General features: G+C 36.8%; 1 protein-coding gene across 8 annotated transcripts in view; it reads right to left on the reverse strand.

Moving 5' to 3' along the window:
* The window catches only part of RAPGEF4 (Rap guanine nucleotide exchange factor 4), a 301,768-nt gene that overhangs the window by 274,974 nt on the left and 13,207 nt on the right, over nt 1-13,587 (reverse strand). The gene's annotated exons all lie outside the window — the stretch shown is intronic.

Below are 13,587 nucleotides of genomic sequence, written 5' to 3' on the forward strand. Positions count from 1 at the left end.
CGATATGATGTCTACAAGAAACTCATTTTAGACCCAAAGACACCTTCCTATTTAAAGTGAGGGGGTGGAAAACTATTTACCATGCTAATGGACATCAAAAGAAAGCTGGGGTGGCAATCTTTACATCAGATAAATTAAGCCAAAGGCTATAATAAGAGATGAGGAAGGACATTATATCATACTTAAAGGGTCTATCCAACAAGAAGATCTAACAATTTTAAATATCTATCCCCCTAACATGGGAGTAGCCAATTATATAAAGCAATTAATTAACAATAAGAAACACATCAAAAATAATACAATAATAGTAGGGGACTTTAACACCCCCTTACTGAAATGGACAGATTATCTAAGCAAAAGATCAACAAGGAAATAAAGGCTTTAAATGACATACTGGACCAGATGGACATGACAGATATATTTAGAACATTCCATCCCCAAACAACAGAATACACATTCTTCTCTAGCACACGTATGGAACATTCTCCAGAATAGATCACATCCTGGGTCACAAATCAGGTCTCAACTGGTACCAAAAGATTGGATCATTCCCCGCATATTTTCAGACCACAATGCTCTGAAACTAGAACTCAATCACACGAGGAAAGGTGGAAAGAACTCAAATACATGGAGGCTAACAAGCATCCTACTAAACAATAAATGGGTCAACCAGGTAATTAAAGAAGAATTAAAAAAATTCATGGACACTAATGAAAATGAAAACACAACTGTTCAAAATCTTTGGGACACAGCAAAGGTGGTCCTGGCAGGAAAGCATATAGCAATACAAGCCTTTCTCAAGAAACAAGAAAGGTCTCACATACACAACCTAAGCCTGTACCTAAAGGAGCTGGAGAAAGAACAGCAAAGAAAGCCTAAACCCAGCAGGAGAAGAGAAATAATAATGATCAGAGCAGAAATCAATGAGATAGAAGTCAAAAGAACAGTAGAACAAATCAATGAAACTAGGAGCTGGTTCTTTGAAAGGATTAGCCAGACTTATCAAAAAGAAAAAAGAAAGGACCCAAATTAATAAAATCATGAGTGAAAGAGGAGAGATCACAACCAACACCAAAGAAATACAACAATTATAAGAACATATTATGAGCAACTATACATCAGCATATTTGACAATGGATGCATTCGTAGAGACATATGGACTACCAAAAGTGAACCAGGAAGAAATAGAAAACCTGAAGAGATCCATGACCAGTAAGGAGATTGAAGCAGTCATCAAAAACCTCCCAACAAGGGTCAGACGGCTTCCCAGGGGAATTCTACCAAACTTCTTTTTTTTTTTTTTTTAATTTTTAATTTTTTAATAAACATATAATGTATTTTATCCCCAGAGGTACAGGTCTGTGCATCACCAGGTTTACACACTTCACAGCACTCACCATAGCACATACCCTCCCCAATGTCCATAACCCAACCACCCTCTCCCGACCCCCCTTCCCCCAGCAACCCTCAGTTTTTCTGAGATTATGAGTCTTTTATGGTTTGTCTCCCTCCCGTTCCCAACTTGTTTCATTTATTCCTTTCCCAACCCCTAAGTCCCCCACATTGCCTCTCCACTTCCTCATATCAGGGAGATCATATGATAATTGTCTTTCTCTGATTGACTTATTTTGCTCAGCATCATATCCTCTAGTTCCATCCAAGTCATCACAAATGGCAAGATTTCATTTCTTTTAATGGCTGCATAGTATTCCATTGTATATATATACCACATCTTCTTTATCCATTCATCTGTTGATGGACATCTAGGTTCTTTCAATAGTTTGGCTATTGTGGACATTACTGCTATAAACATTGGGGTGCACGTGCCCCTTCAGATCAGTACCTTTGTATCTTTAGGGTAAATACCCAGTAGTGCAATTGCTGGGTCATAGGTCTACCAAACATTTAAAGAAGAATTAATACCGAGTCTCCTGAAGCTGTTCCAAAAAATAGAAATGGAAGGAAAACCTCCAAACTCATTTTATGAGGCCGGTTTACCTTTATCCCAAAACCAGACAAAGGACCCATCAAAAAGGAGAATTACAGACCAATATCCTTAATTAACTTGGATGTGAAAATTCTCACCAAAATACTAGCCAACAGGCTCCAACAGTACACTAAAAGGATTATTCACCACGACCAACTGGGATTTATTCCTGTGTTGCAACGCTGGTTCAACATCTGCAAATCAATCAATGTGATACAATACATTAATAAAAGAAAGAACAAGAACCATATGATACTCTCAGTAGATGCTGACAAAGCATTTGACAAAGTACATCATCCTTTCTTGATCAAACTCTTCAGAGTGTAGGCATAGAGTGTTCATACCTCAGTATCATCAAAGCCATCTATGAAAAACTGACAGTGAATATCATTCTCAATGGGAGAAAAGCAGAGAGCTTTTCCCCTAAGGTCAGGAACATGGCAGGGATTTCCTCCATTCACTGCTGCTATTCAACATAGTACTAGAAGTCCTAGCCTCAAAAATCAGACAACAAAAAGAAATAAAAGGCACCCAAATCAGCAAAGAAGAAGTCAAACTCTCACTCTTTGCAGATGATATGATACTTTATGTGGAAAACCCGAAAGACTCCACTCCAAAACTGCTAGAACTCTTACAGGAATTCGGTAAAGTGTCGGGATATAAAACCAATGCATAGAAAACAGCTGAATTTCTACATATCAACAGCAAGACAGACGAAGGAGAAATTAAGGAGTTGAATTCATTTACAATTGCACCAAAACCATAAAATACCTAGGAATAAAGCTAACAAAGGAGGCAAAGAATCTGTACTCAGAAAACTATAAAGTACTCATGAAAGAAATGGAGGAAGACACAAAGAAATGGAAAAATGTTCCACGCTCATGGATTGGAGAGAAAAAATATTGTGAAAATGTCTATGGTACTAAAGCAATATACACACTTAATGCAATCCCTATCAAAATACTATCATTTTTTTTCAAAGAAATGGAACAAATAATTTTATCTCTCTGATATGAGGAATTTGAGAGGCAGGGTGAGGGGTCATGGGGGGGTAGAGAGGTAAAAAAAGAAACAAGATAGGGAGGGAGACAAAGCATAAGAGACTCTTAATCTCATGAAACAAACTAAGGGTTGCTGGGGTGTGGGGGGGTAGGGATAGGGTGCCTGGGTTATGGACATTGGGGAGGGTATATGCTATGGGAAGTGCTGTGAAATGTGTAAACCTGATGATTCACAGACCTGTACCCCTGCAAAAATAATATGTTATACGTTAATTTTAAAAATCCAAAAATATGAATATGTATACATTCAAAACTTTATAATATATATCAACATACAGAAGTTTTTAAAAAGGACAAACTGGGGTCGCCTGGGTGGCTCAGTGGGTTAAGCCGCTGCCTTCAGCTCAGGTTATGATCTCAGGGTCCTGGGATCGAGTCCCGCATCGGGCTCTCTGCTCAGCGGGGAGCCTGCTTCCTCCTCTCTCTCTGCCTGTCTCTCTGCCTACTTGTGATCTCTCTCTGTCAAATAAATAAATAAAATCTTTAAAAAAAAAAAAGGACAAACTGGACAATATTTTCATTACATAAAACCAGAAAAGTCAACTTTTAAAAAAATTCTTTATAACAAATTCCTTTAAACAATTTACCTATATTATCTAGACATAGAAATTTGCAGGCCAGTTTTTCCTAATCTATATATCACTGAGCCAAAGTAATCAATTCATATTTTATGTATTCCTGAATAAATGGAGTTCACTGCTTTCATTCCCCCTACTCTGAGGAAATCTGATCTGATCTCTCAGACTTATGACGACCCTGTGTATGTTCTCAGAGTCTGATCTGGTCCTTCATAGCAATAGGAACATTATATTAAACACTCCTCTGACTATTCGTTCAGTCTCTGTGTTTCAGGTAACTTCCATATATTCTCTGTCCTTTCCTAGAAATGAGCTTCAGCATCAGAGTCACACATAATGTATTGCTTGATGTAAGGTTAATGAATTAATATGCATTGCATAAAGGTTTTATAAAGGATACTTTAAAAAATTATTCCCTTACTTCTGTGTTAGTAAAAGAGAAGGAAAATGGCTAGTACAGTGTGAGGAGTTGCAGAAGAGGATATACACTAGTAAGAAAGGCATAAGGGCAAAGTGAGGTTTTGGGATTTGAGGCCTTGATCTTCTTCCAGGATCTCTCCAACCGACTGGCTCCTGCAGCTAAAACAAGGCTCATTTTGCCATTCACAGGCTCATGCTAGGTTCTCATCTTGGAGATCTTGGCTCAAGAAAAAAAAATATTAAGTTAAAACCTTATCTTCTTCAATAACTAGAAGACAAGGCTGAATTTACCACTTGACTCTCAAAAAAGCACACTGGCCTCCATGGTCCCACAGGCATGTTGTTACCTCCCTGTGTATCTTATAGTAATGGCAGAATTTCCCAGGTCAAGAGCCAATGTTTTGTCATTGGTTCACTCCTCCCTTCTCTATCTGCACATCAACTAAGACAGTGGACACATTCACATGCACTAATTTACACCATGTGATTCCTACCCATGATCTTAAGTTAGATAGTGGCGTGGTCCAAATGCAAAGTAGAGATATGGGAAACCTAAAGCCAGGGGGAAATTGAATTATCATCTATCAGCTGGGAGAGTCCATTGTTGGCCATCTCTTCTTATGTCCTCTGTCTCTGATGGGGGATAGGTGGAGCCCCAGCCCCAGACAGAAGGTCTCACTATATGGACAAATTCAGCCTCTGGAGATTCTAAAAATCCCAGATCATTCATAATTATTAGCTGAAGAGGGTATGTGAGAATAAGGGCTGAATGGAGGAGACACCCCTTGGCCAAAGAACTTATTTTTAACCACTTTTGAGACTCCAAAAAGAGTTCTCAGTGATGAAAGTGTGGCCCTTGTCAGAGTCTGGCAAAAGAAACAGCAGAGCCGAGGTAAGAGTAGTCAATACCTGAGTTGGGAAACTTACATGAGGGGTGGCTGGATTGCTAAAAAGGGAGAATTGCTGGATATGACAGTAAACAGAAGAGGCTTCACACACATTCATCACTTAACATTATTCTTGTACCCCAAGTAGGTGGTACAAGAACATTTTAGGGTGGCTTCTTTAGAAGATGGGGTTCTGATGTATTAAAAGAAAACTGTGTTTTATAAAGAGTGCAAACAGAAAGGCACTAATATGAAGAGTTATCATCATAATATCCACTGATCTCCAAGTTAATTTGTTTTATGAACATTTATGCAGCTTTAATTCAATCTCCTTCTTTTCCTTTCTTTCTTGCGTCCCATATTTTTACTCTTTTCATTGTTCCTTCTTCCTTCCTGATAGTCCAAGATTCCTTCCTTTCTCAGTTTCCTTTAGTCATTCTTTTAGGTTAGATCTGTTAATGACAAATCCTCTTAGTTTTCTTTTTCTGAGAATGTCTTGCTTTCCCCTTCATTCCGGAAGGCTATTTTCACTGGGTATAGAATTCTGGGTTGACAGTACTTTTTCTTTAAACACTGAAAAAATGTTGTTCCATTTCTGAGATCTATGATTTCTGATGAAAAATTTCTGTCATTCTAATTGTTTTTCCCCTAAATAATGTATCATTTCTCTCTTGTTGTTTTGAAATACTTTTTATTTGTCTTTAATTTTCAGAAGTTTGATTACCTTCGCATGGATATCTTTGGGCTTATCTTCTTTGGGATTCACTTAGTTTCTTGAATCTGTAGTTTTATTTCTTTTGCCAGATTTGGTGAATTTTCAGCCATTGTTTCTTCTAGTATTTTTCCAGCACCACTCTCTCCTCACTTCCAAGCCACCAATGGATATGAATGTTAGATTATTAGTTACAGTTCTACAAGCCCCTGAGTCTCTCTCCTTTCTTTGGTCTATTTTCTCTCTATAGTTCAAATTGGGTAGTTTTTATTGTGTATCTTCAAGTTCACTGGTTCTGTCCTTTGTCTTATCCATTTTGGTGTTGAGCCAACCACTGAAATTTTTATTTCAGTTGTTGCATTTCTCAGTTCTAAAATTTCCATGCAGTTCTTATTTATTTTTTGTATTTATTTGCTAAGTTGTTTTTGCTTATACATTGTTTTTCATTTGTTACAAGTATACTCATAATTGCTTACAAAAGCATTTTTATGATCGTTCCTTTAAACTCCAGGTGGGAAGGGCTGCTTCATTACAGTAAGTTTAGGCAAGGGTCAAAGTTTAGGCTCCACACTGTCTTCACTGATGGAGGTTCAAGTGAGCCTGTAGTGTTTTCTGTGGTGTCTGGTTAAAGCAGAGTATTTACTTAATTATTTAGAGCAGTTATTATCTAAATTTTTTTTCTGTCTTGCTAGGCTGCTCCTTTGCTTACCACAAAAGAGCAGGTTTTTCTGAAAGCTTTTTTTTTGGGGGGGGGGCTTGTGTCCATTTGGTATTTCTGGATTGTTGTCTATTCCCAGTATCCACTCTGGAATATATAAGGCAAGAAGAAAACTCAAGGAACTCACTATGATATCTTCTTCAGATAGAGAAGTCCCAAGCCAGTCTGCCTTCTCTCCACCTTCCAGAGTCTTTTTCTGTTTCTTTTATATATAACGTCCAAGGTTTTTAGTTGTATTTAATGAAGAAATAGGAAGAATTGAGTCTCTTTGTCCACAACTGTACAGTTGTCTTTTAAGCAGAATTTTTTGGTAGGTAAACTGGGTAATTATAATTTCACAACTGTCATATGTATCAAAAGCAATGTGCACCAACCAGAAACTCATTTACAGAGGCATACTTTTCTCCTGAGAGGAGATGTTTCCAGGGACATGGCAACCAATGAGCCATATGTTGTTTATTTGTTAAATACTTGCCAACTCTGGCTTTATTGATAATATCACTTCTGAGTTTCACAGCAGCCTGAATGCCTCAGCTGTGATAGTTTGCTTCCTTGCTGTTCAGTATTTATCACAGTGATGTTGACTCCCTGTTCTTTTCTCCATCTGTTAGGGAGAAATAACACCCTATGTTTTCATAACTGTATTCACGTCATACTACCTCTTGTCCTCTACACCTCTATACATTGATGTTTCATCTTTCCTTACATGGACTTTCCCATATAACCACATTTTAGGCAAATGACCTCATTCTAGTTTAGGCTGCAGGATTTCCATTTGCCCTGCACCCTGTGTGAGAGGTATTTTATTTTTGTTTTCAGTCCTGCTGTCTTCCTCATAAAAACATTCCAAGACCTGGCACAGAGTCTGCAACCCTCCCAACTGTCAACCAGGCTAGAAAAGTAGACCTATTAGCTATGTCATCTGTAAGATACAAAACCTCAAATGCAAACCCAGGCTGTAGTCTTTCTTCTTCCACATGTTTGTCAACATGATATCTGACATTTGAAGATCTGAATATTTGAAAACATCTTCAGTAGCCTTTCAAGACATATTCCACATTTTTTTTTAAGTAGGCCCCATGCCCAACATAAACTTGAACTCATGACTCTGAGAACAAGAGTCACATGCTCCATCAACTGGAATATTGGGTACCCCAATATTTCACATTTTCTTGTTTTCCTCCTATCTCATTGGTTACTCCCACACAGTTTCTTTTGCTGGTCATTTCCTCTCTCCCTGAATTCTTGTTGGAAGATGGCAGTACTTAATCCTTGGTCCTCCTCTAAAGCTCACTTCCTTAGTGTTCCCCAGTCTGAAGGCTTTAAATGTCATCTATGTATTAATGATACCCAAATTTACATCTTCAACTCAGACTGTTCCTCTACACTTCAGAGTCACATGTCAAATTTCCTACTCAACATCAGCAGTTGAATGTCTAATAGGCATCTCAAACTCAACATGCCTAAAATTCAACTTCTCATTTCCTTTGAATATGCCCTACCTCTAGCCCTCTCCATCATAACAGATGGCTCTACAATCCTACTGATTCCCCAGACCAAAAAGGATGCCTTCAAAGTATCCTTGACTCCTGTTTCTGACAGATTCCCACACTCATTTCATGTCCTAGTGGTCCTACTCCACAAATGCCTTCTACTTCTTCTCAACATCTCCACTGTTGTCACTCTAATCCAAATCACCATCACCTTTCTCCTGGATTACCACAATAGCTTCCTAACAGTCTCCCTTTTCTCACCATTGCTCCCTTCCCAACAGTTTCTTCTCAACATTGTGATCGTAGTAATCTTGTAAAAATGAAAGTCAGTTTATACTATTCCTTTGCTCAAAACCCTCTGGTGGCTCCCTATTTCACTCAGAGTAAAGGCTGAGGCTTTTGTAATAGCTGTTCCTATATGATCTGCCCTCATTCTCTGCTCACTTTCTCTCCTAATCTTTCCCTTGTTCACCACAGTCTAGCCACAAAAGCCTCCTTACTGTTCCTCGAGCAATCCATACATGATAACCCTGGGGTCTTTACACTGACTATTCCCATTGCCAGGATATTCTTATCCTAAACATATGCTTGGTTAAATCCCTTGCCTCTTTGTTAAAATCACACTTTCCCAATGAACCCTATTCTGACCAACCTATTTAACATTACAATCCTCACCACCCCAGTTAGCATTCCTGATTTCTTATTTTCATTGTGTTTTTTCCCATAACACCTATTACTTTCAAACAGAACATGTAACTTATTTGTTTATTATGTCTATTGTTTTTTATCTGTTTCCTCTGTTAGAATGTAAGATCTAGGAGAGGTGGGATCTTCTATTTTGCTTACCTAAAGAATCCTAAGAATTCAATAAGTATTTGCTGAATAAAGCAATGTCTCAATTATTAAAAAGATATTTATCTGGAAATATCAGTTATTAAGAAAAAAATCACAGCTGTGAGATCGTATAGCAAATAAGCCTAAAAGTCTTTGTATAACCAAAATGGCTGTCTTAAAATATCAAAATTCTGAAATTCATATACTTTTCTCAGAAGAAAAATCCTCAGGGGCAAAATAGATACATTCATACTATACAAACAGCTCTAAGAAACCTGCTAATCTGGACTCTTAAGTCCAAAGGCTTAGAAGCAGGGTATCATCTTTGTGCAAGGGAAGGAGACAGGAGAGACAGCTAGAGGGCAGCAAGCAAAGAGTGACAGCTGCTGGGCAATAAGGAAGAGTCAGGTAAAGGAAACAAAAGCAGGCTAAAACATTTTTAAAGTGGGGGGAGCAAAGGAGGGGGAGCAACACTGGAGTATTTGATGCTGAAACAGATCATCCACACAGTTCAAAATTGCATTATAACACAGTATACAAATTTATGTTCAGTATACTGAGCCTCAATCACCAAGTAAAAAAAAAATTATATTCAGTATACTTTAGAAAACCAATCATATTAAATACCACTTGTGAATACCATTAAAGACCATTTATACTAGAATTATTAAATTACACCAAGTTTGAAGGATTAATAAAAATAAATTTTTATAAAATTTATGATCCTGGATAACTAAAGACTCACTATAGACAACTATACTGTTTGGCTTTCAGCTGTTTGCTTATTGTTGTATATCCAGAAATGAATCTTGTATTCTAAAACAGATCAGCCTCATCAACTTTAAGATTTCATCAGGTTTTCAGCACTCTGAGTAACCTGAGTTTCTTATAATTTAGAAACCATGTACAGTAAGTCTTTAATGGGACAAAACACTTGAGAAATGGTATGTCCTGGGTAGATATGCTAGGATTAGGGCTACATTAGAAAGTGCACATCTAGGTGATATGACTCAAAAAGAGCCACCAGGCAAATAGTCTCATTGTGTGAGTTTCATCTCATTTTCCTTTAGGTTAAAGCTTTGCCATCTCTTGGTATCCTTTAAATGTTAAACTCTTTAACACATTAGCTCAAATTACTTTATCAATTGTTAGGGAGTTTGTGACTGTAAGACTCTAAAGAAAGAGATGCAAGATGAAGAAGAGAAATATAAGGCACTGCCCTAGCATTCTGTGCCCACCTCAAGGCATGGGCCCATGTGTCCGTCTACTTGTTCTATTTAAGAGATTGGCCTTCAAGAGGGGTACAAGACAGAGGTCAGGGGAGAAATGTGAATCCAAAAAGACTAGACAGAGAGGTAGACAAGAAACAACCCATTAGGAATTACTTGGGCAAATCCAATGGGTTGATGGCCCCTTACATGGCCCCTGGAAGCTCACTCAGAGTAGGAAGAGCAGTGTTAAGAGTAAGAGTTAAAGGAGACTGTCATCTTGGCAACCCCAGGGCACTTAAGACACTATAAGGAGATTCATGAAGTAAGACAGAGTGCAGTGAGAAAGCAGAGGGTTAAGGAAGAGAGATTAGAGCACACAGTTCTCCAGTGTTCTACAGTCACAGATCATCTTTATGGTGACGTCCAGCGCTGTGAGGACTTTTAAAAAGAACTTACTTGGGGTTCCTGGGTGGCTCAGTCAGTTAAGTGTCTGACTCTTGATTTTGGCTGATCTCGGGGGTTGTGAAATCAAGCCCCATGTCGGGCTCTACACTCATTATGGAGTCTGCTTGAGATTCTTTCTCCCTCTGTCTCTGCCCCTCCCCTTGCTTGCTCACTCTAAACAAATAAATAAACAAAATCTTTTTAAAAATTTTAAGAAAAGATCTTACTTAATTTTAACTAGACATTTACATATATATATATTTTAATCTTGAGCCTTTTTTTCCTGCATTACCTACTAATATTCTGAGGAACATAGTTGGGACACCATTATAGTCAAAAGGCAATGGGGTTTCATCCCATGTTGGTCCCTGGCACTTAACTTCTTTGTGACTCTGACCCAAAGCTCTGTTTCTTTATTTGTAAAATATGAATGATAGCAACTATCAATTTGAAAATATGTATAAAAAATCTTAAAATCTCCTCACATACATTAACTAATTTAGTTCTATGGGCATCTCTAACCTAAGGAAATAATCCAAAACACAGGAAATCTTAATATAAAAGGTTAAAGCATTATTGATAATAGCAACAGTCATGTTTAAATGTCTTACTCGTCTGACAACAAGGAAAAACTTAGGCTGTATGATCTACATCATTTCAGCCAAAAATTATATTTATAAAGAATTTTAATAACTTAGAAAAATGATCATCCTATAATGTTAATTTTAAGAGGCATGAAGTCTTAAAAGTATGAGCTCAAACAATTTAAAAAATACTCAGAAAAAAATACTGTAGGAAAACACACTAAAATTTATGACCATTTAATTCCCAGTGATAGGGTTTGTAGAAGTAAATTAATAACTATAAGGCAGAAATTCTTTGGTTTGGTCTCAATTAAAATATAGTTTAAATCATAGTCCATTACCTTTCAGGAGCCCCTATCATTTTCTTCTCGGAAGGAGAAATACATGTCAATACATGTCAACTGGGAACACTCTCAGAAAGAAGCAGGGGATGTGTGAACAGTCAGCTCCCAGCCACAAGCCAGCAACAGCTCTCACAAACCAAGGGGAGGGTGGGGGTAAGGAAAGTAGCAAGCATGTCATAAGTAACGTCAAGGAACCATGCTGCTAACATGCTGTTTCAGCATGTAAACATTAGTGGGCTTTTATTTATTTTCTTAATGTTTTCCTTTTCCCCTATAATTTCCTTCCTTGCTCATTTTTCATTGTTTTAAATCTCTTTTAATTCCTTCAATATAAATCCCATGAGATAAAACTCCCATCAATGAAATTCCTGCTATGTAATTATAGAAATAAGTAGAATTCAGCACACAACATCAACTTTATGATTGGGTTTCTTGTCCTGATTCAAAAGAAATAGGTTCAAATGCTATCCTACTTATTCAGATACTTTCCAAAATTTTCAAAATCATTCCATCCTATTGACTTATTTTATTGCCACTTACTATCCCTTCTCCCTAATATTTACACCCTTTCTCTAAAAGTGATGAATAAAATGTACATATTTTAAAATTATTTCAGTTTGCAATTTGACTATCTTTGATTCTCTTTCAGATAATCCAAAACAATATCAAACTTCAGCAGTGTCCACATTTGATTTCCATAAGCTCCTCAGAGGACCAGTGTTGTTGCTCATTTTACCTGTGGGTATTCAAGGCTAGGACTTCTAATGACAGAGACAGAGAGTATTAGTCACCTACACACAAAGGGTTTTTTTTAAATGAGTTTCACTTTGATATCCATAATCAAAGATTAGAATGCTGAGTTCTAAAATGAACCTCTAAAGCTGTTAAGATAAATATCCAATGAAGTACTGAAAAGGTAGGAACAAAGCAACAGAGATAAAGTAAAATTCAATTGAGGAAAAGATAAGGTGCGTTCACAAGCTGATAATGTACAGTTACAGCATAAGGAAATGAAACAGCACAATAAAAGTGTACTCTCATTCAGTTGGCATCCAAGTTTGTCCATGCTTCAGAGGTCTGTCTTACAGATGAAGCTGCCTTGTTATATGATCTCCTTGCTATTTTTCATAATTGCACCTTCTTGTATCAATAGAGGGCTCCCCTTTTATGCTCTGATGATCTGAATAATTAAACAGGTACTCCTGGTTTAAGTATTTGAATTCTTTTCAGTAAATAAAATGTTAAAGCCTGGTTAGTGACTAGATAGCTCTAACTCTACAAATCAGATCTTTAACTACCATTAGGGAATATTTACGATGAGTGCTGCATCACCAGAGACTATTCTCAAATTGTCTTCAATTTTTAACATGAAAAAACTTACAAACATATCACCATGTCATTTAATCAGTTGATGAGGAAAATATGAGGGGGGGAGGGGGTTTGAGAGAAGGGGGTGGTATTATGGACATTGGGGAGGGTATGTGTTTTGGTGAGTGCTGTGAAGTGTGTAAACCTGGTGATTCACAGACCTGTACCCCTGGGGATAAAAATATATGTTTATAAAAAATATAAAATTATATTAAAAAAAAAAGAATTCAATTTAAAAACACTATCAAAAAGCAGAGGATGGAATCATGGCAGAAAAGTTTAAGATACTGAACAAATCCCCCAAATGAGAAATTGTTCAGATTTCTAAGTTTCCAGAACCATTTTCTTGCTCTGGTATATTTATCTGAGAGGCCTGTTTTAGAGAACACTGACCCCACAGTTATCAGACAAATTCATTACTGAATTTGTGAAACTGACTAACTATGAAACCCAAAACTCCATCAGTAGGATGGGGATATTGATACCATTATTTGTTAACTGTCAGCAGCCAGTCAAAAGCACATACACAAAATCCTTTAAAGTTCATTTAAATAATCATACTTTTCCTGATCTGTATTACATTCATTAGTTCTCTAAGAGTAGCTTTCTTTTTCCTCAAAAATTATTATAAAAAATATTTTAAATTTTAAAAAATTTTAAAAACCTAAAGTGGACAGTATTTCAAATATAGCTTTAAATAATAATATTTAAGAATAAACCAAAATTTCACAATTTATCCCTTTCACCAATTTCTGAAATTATCTTTATCTGTAGCATATATTGCTTCTGTATAATATATTGCAATATTGCCATAGACACTAATTTACTATATAATATAAGGCACTTTTGCAAAATAAGACCTTGTTACCAAACAAAAGGGTGGCATCGTATTTATTCAGCTTGTGTCCTTATCACAGGCACTAAAATACTTCATTTACCTATTTAG

This window comes from Mustela lutreola, chromosome 3 (assembly GCF_030435805.1).
Source record: "Mustela lutreola isolate mMusLut2 chromosome 3, mMusLut2.pri, whole genome shotgun sequence".
NCBI classification, from domain to species: Eukaryota; Metazoa; Chordata; class Mammalia; order Carnivora; family Mustelidae; genus Mustela; species Mustela lutreola.